The sequence below is a fragment of the Schistocerca piceifrons genome, chromosome 2 (assembly GCF_021461385.2).
Source record: "Schistocerca piceifrons isolate TAMUIC-IGC-003096 chromosome 2, iqSchPice1.1, whole genome shotgun sequence".
In the NCBI taxonomy this organism is placed as follows: Eukaryota; Metazoa; Arthropoda; class Insecta; order Orthoptera; family Acrididae; genus Schistocerca; species Schistocerca piceifrons.
Genome location: NC_060139.1, coordinates 748,245,576 through 748,251,041, shown reverse-complemented (window position 1 = coordinate 748,251,041; position 5,466 = coordinate 748,245,576). Strand labels below are relative to the sequence as shown.

General features: G+C 38.9%; 1 non-coding gene across 1 annotated transcript; it reads left to right on the top strand.

Annotated features, from left to right (window-relative positions):
* The first annotated feature begins 4,810 nt into the window (after positions 1-4,810).
* Positions 4,811-4,881, top strand: Trnag-gcc. Its single transcript has one exon. It is a non-coding gene; the product is annotated as a tRNA-Gly (tRNA).
* The last annotated feature ends 585 nt before the right edge of the window (positions 4,882-5,466 follow it).

Sequence of the window (5,466 nt, the reverse complement as noted above, 5' to 3'; positions counted from 1 at the left end):
CCCCGAGCGGATGCAGCGAACAAAATGAGATTTTTTTTTTTTAAAAATAAGAAAAGAACGCGGCTTTAGGCGCTTCAGTCCGGAACCGCGCTGCTGCTACGGCCGCAGGTTCGAATCCTGCTTCGGGCATGGATGTATGTGATGTCCTTAGGTTAGTTAGGTTTAAGTAGTTCTAAGTCTAGGGGACTGATGACCTCAGATGTTAAGTCTCATAGTGCTCAGAGCCATTTTTTGCTACATTCTGACTGTGCAAATCAGAGGTGAGATCAGCAACTACACTCGTCCATTATTTTTTTCTAATGTCACTCCGCTCTCCTTTCCTTTGTAAATTTGGACTTTCAGTGCATATGAACATTTGCTGTAAAACAGAGTCCATATTATGATCCCATACGTTGCCAAATTACTTGTGGTGTACTGCTTGAATGGACAGCAGCCTCTGAAAGCTCCTAACTGCCCCTCGACGGTCACATTTTCTCGTGGATTACACGGTTAGGAAGCTCTTCTAAGCACTTCTCCCAGATACTACGAACTGCGGCAAGTTTATCAGTACGTTGTCTTTCCTCTCTCGTGGATTTCTTATCAAATCTTTAGACACGTGGTATTTCACAGAAGGCGGTCGTGTTGTACTGGTGGTTACAACTGCCATTCTGTGATCCCACTTTCAGAAACAGAAGTCTGTACACTATTCTCAACATGCTGTGGACTGTCGTCACTGTATCATAACACCTGCTTTCAGATGCATTACTGACATGACCTTCGAACTCGGAAAATGATGCGGTTCTGTTGAGGTATTTACTAATTCTTGGAATTCAGCGTCAGTCAATCGCTATTCAGACTGGTCACAAACTGTAGAGAATTCAGTGTCACAATTCAAACTGAGCAGAAATAATGGGTAATTCGAACAACTGACAAGTGCTAATGACAAGTCCATTATTGTAAACGCTGCGCCTTTGTTGATTTGTTGAATGATGAGAGTATGTTCCAACAACGAAAGTCATTACTAACATAAAATATAACAGACAACCAGAAAGTATTTGATGTTAGATAAACACATTAATTTCGGGTCCTATCTCCAGAATTTTACACATGTAACTATTACTGTTTCAGACCAAATGACTTAAAATATTTTAAAACTTCTTTAACCTTTCTAATACCGAGTATTTTTTGTTAGACTGAGTACCATTGGGGTCTTTAGTGACCCCAACGGAATTTATTTTTTATTGAGGATAGTTTTAATAATGGTAGAATAAAATCACATTCCTTATTTTTTTCCACAATCTAAGACATGATGTTGGTGACATTACATTAAATTAAAATGCATATTTTTTAAATTATTTATTTGCGTAAAATTTACAAACGATTCTCATGAAACTACAAACATTTTTTATTAAATTTCGAATTGACATTTATGATGCATTACACTTACAGCAATAAACTGCAGAGTGGTTTTTACACACAGAACATCCACATCTTGAACATTTATCGGTGAATTTTCTATCCTCAGACCTTTTACAAACGGACACCTTCCTCTTTTTTTTGTCTGTACTGTTGATGGAAGTACTGGGGAAATAATATTTGTCTGGTTTTCTTCCGACGAGCTGCTTTCCTAATTCTACGAGAAATGCCCGTCTCTTGTAGTTGGTCCTTTCCACCCAATCTGGTGTAAGATGTAGCCATATGATAAATGCATTCAGTGCACTGATATCAATCATGTTGTAAAATAATACCATTGGCCACATTCTGCTCATCCTCTTTGTACTGTACGTTCGAACCAGCTTGTCCATGGTATCTACTCCTGATTTTGTTTTATTATAATCCAGAATCATTACTGGCTTGCATTCTTCACGATCTTCCACTTCCTTCCTTGAATGCATTGTACTGAGCAAAGTTACAACTTTTACCTTTTTCGGACAATATGAAACAAGTGAAGCATGCTCTTGGAATCCAAAAATAGATGAATATTTGCCTCGACCTTTGGTCTGTGTGAAAGCTTGTGGTAGTTCTCCTTTATTTTTTCTAATTGTTCCTAAGAGTGTGAGATTAATTCTCAGAAGTTCTCTCGCCAAACTAAGGCTACTGAAAAAATTGTCAGTTGTTACATTTCTGCCATTGTTTTCTAAGCCTTTCACCATATCTAAAGCAACTCTCTTACCCTGACCAACTTCACGCTATTTATTTTCTTGACGACCAGTGTAAACTAGGAGATTGAGGACGTAAGACGTTGCACTATCACATACAGCCCATAATTTCAACCCATATTTTCCTTGTTTTGAAGGAATATGTTGCCGAAATGGACGTCAACTACGAAATGCCACAAATTGATCGTTCATCAATTGCTACGTTGCTGTGAGGAACATATGCTTCTTGAAATGTGTGTACCCACATCTCAAATATTTCTCTAATGGGAGCCAGCTTGTCAGGAGCACGGTTATGACGTCTCACATCTGCGTCACCAAATCGGATGCACCTTGAAATTTGAGTAGAGCGGTTTCTAGCCTTTACTTCACTAAAAATGGGTCTACCATCCTCTTTGTTCCACATATGTGTAACTGCTTCATTATGGACCTTGTAAGCACCTGCTAGGATCAAGACACCGATTAAGCACGTCACTTCAATGGCATCTACTGGTTTCCATTTACTACCGTAAACAAGATTACCCTCTTTGATAGTCCACTTTAGAATTACATCAACAATGTTTCACCTAAGAAACAACTGAAAAGCTGATTCTATGGAGTCTACATTTTTCAATGCGAATTTTGTTGGACTCAGCTTTACTCGCATTATGTTGCATCTCTCTTCTCTTCCACAAGCTCATCTCAACTCATGTTTGTGCCACAATTCTTCTTTATTTTTAGACCTACACAAAATAAAAAAATACAAAGGGTATATCTTGGCGCTAGACCCTAACGCACATTTACAAATATACAATGTTTACTTACATATAACAGTCAGAAATATGTGTTACTTTCTGTTCAGGCTGGACATATGCGCTGCCCAAATCTTCTTCTGAACTTCCGTCTGATTGAGGAATATTCTCTTCTAAGACGTCAATTTCTCCATCGCTGCATGAGACATCAGAAACTATATCGCTGATATCACTATTTGATTCTCCAGATAGAGGATTATCCTGCAGTAATATTTCAAGCACTACGTCTTCGGAAAGGTGACGAGACATTTTCCACTAAATGCAACACACACAGTAGTAGTCTACACTTGTATGGAACAAATAACTGTCGGCTTATAAAGTATTGGCAATAATCACAAGTTACAACTATATTTACAAGAATAAAACAAAGGAAATACAGCAACATTTACGAATTCGATGCAGCATTATTAGGTAATAATACCGCAAGACAGAAATGGGGTCGCATTTAACCCCAATGGTATTCAGTGGTTCTCTCTTGATTTTCTGCAAAACTAAATATTTTCAAAAAGTTAAATTAATATATTACGAACCCATTACTTAATTCAGGAGAAGTCCGAATTTTTCGTAATTTTTAGGAATAGGAAAGAAGGTATATTTTACAGAAACTTACGGCCTAGGGTCATTATAGACCCCACGCTATTAGGAGGGTTAAACAGGTATTGCCCTTGCATTTGCAGAAATAAGTGACCGGATTTCATAAATTTATATGATGTTTAGTTAATACGAGACAAAATTTGTAACCATTTCAGGTCAGGTAGACCCCAGGTTTAAAATAGTGTAAACAATAGATCATTCAACTATAAATCATTCTCGTAAAATGGTGAATACTGTATTATCGAAAATATTTAAAATATATCCATCTTCATTCTACTTTATTAAACCAATTTTTCTGTATTACAAGTTCGCAAAAGTGTTTTACTTACAACTTGTAGTCTACTTCGGTCTGCTGTATATTACTACGAATTTGCGCTACAGTACTGTCGACAGGAATTGTTAGCTTTTGACTGTTAACAAAGCTCGTCAAAAAAATCAGTTTTTAATGTATAGTACGTTCGCATCACAGGGTGTAGGTCAGTTACGTCAGTAAGAGGAAAAGCAGAGTACTTCCAAAAAGTCTGACAGCTATCCCTTTCACTTAAGGTTTATGGTAATCTCACTTAATTAACGACAGTTTTCCGATATTTTTAATGGTTTCATAATTGTAGTTAAGCCAAAATGTGTCTCTACAGTAAAATTATGTACCACGTTCCACCATATTTCTCTGAAGCTTACACGCGTGGAAAAATGTTTGACAGACTGTCGTCCGAGTCACTGTTGTAACACGAGAGACGTAAGAATGATGTAGACGTTTGTTCAACAAAGTTAATTTCAGGAAGGATTTTGGCAAAGAAGCGCCAGATTAAGATACAGCTCGAAGGGATGAATGAATTCCCTATGAGAGCCCTAAGACACATGGCACATTGCACAGATGCAGAATCCGACATGATATTATTGTACTTCATTTGTTTACTTATTGCTCCCACGAAATTGACAGGAAAAGCTACGATACGTAACATAAAATAATGAATCTGAAACAGGTGAGCTTAAATTGTGATTCAAGTGTCTAAATTAAGTTAATTTTCGCCAGAACCACTCAAAATTATTTCTTGGACAAAAAAGATTGTAGTTACCGAAGAAAGACATTTGAAGAAACGTCGCTACACATCGACCAGTTTACTTGCTTAATATCCCGAGAAGAATTCAAATTAGTCTAGTAATTTGCAGATGATACAGGCCATGATGTGTAGGCAGAGGACAGATCAATCTCAAGTAAACGAAGAAACAACAGAAAAGGAACAAAGGGCAGTCTATGTTATAACCGGTTTGCAGAATGACATTCTGTAAGCATCGGTGGTTCAGTGGTAGAATGCTCGCCTGCCACGCGGGCGGCCCGGGTTCGATTCCCGGCCGATGCATCTATTTTTAGCCGAGACATTTTTGAGGGATAAAGGTAAGCAAGAGTGCGGTGCCGCATGTCTATCCACAACTACGAAAATATATATTAAATTTAGTTGCCACGAAACGGCTGGTGGCAATGACCGTGACTCAGGAGCCGAGGTATTGGGAGCAACGACCTCGTGAGTGACGCCAGCTTTCCCTCAGGCGGCAGATGCCAAGCAAACGCCATCTAGCCGCTACTGCTCGCTACCAGCTGCGCCTGATAAACTGGGCGAGCAGCGTCCTGCACGGGTACGTCACAAGTGGAGACCGAGAGCGCATCGCTCTTACCAACGGCGGGAACACGTCCTTTAGCATGTTTGAAAACAGCCTCCAATATTTCCCTGCTGCTGTTCGTGCTACGTTAAACTGCACAACAGGTACCGAGATGGAGTCAGCGTTTTGTTATTGATGGTATGATTTCCTTTTACGGAAAAGAAAAAGAAACCGCCGGGAACGTGTGGAGAAGTATAAGCCAGGCGCGGATCCAGAGGGGCCAGAATAAAGTATCATGAATACGAAGAGGTAGAAAACAACAAGCTACTTTTAACACAGAATTATTT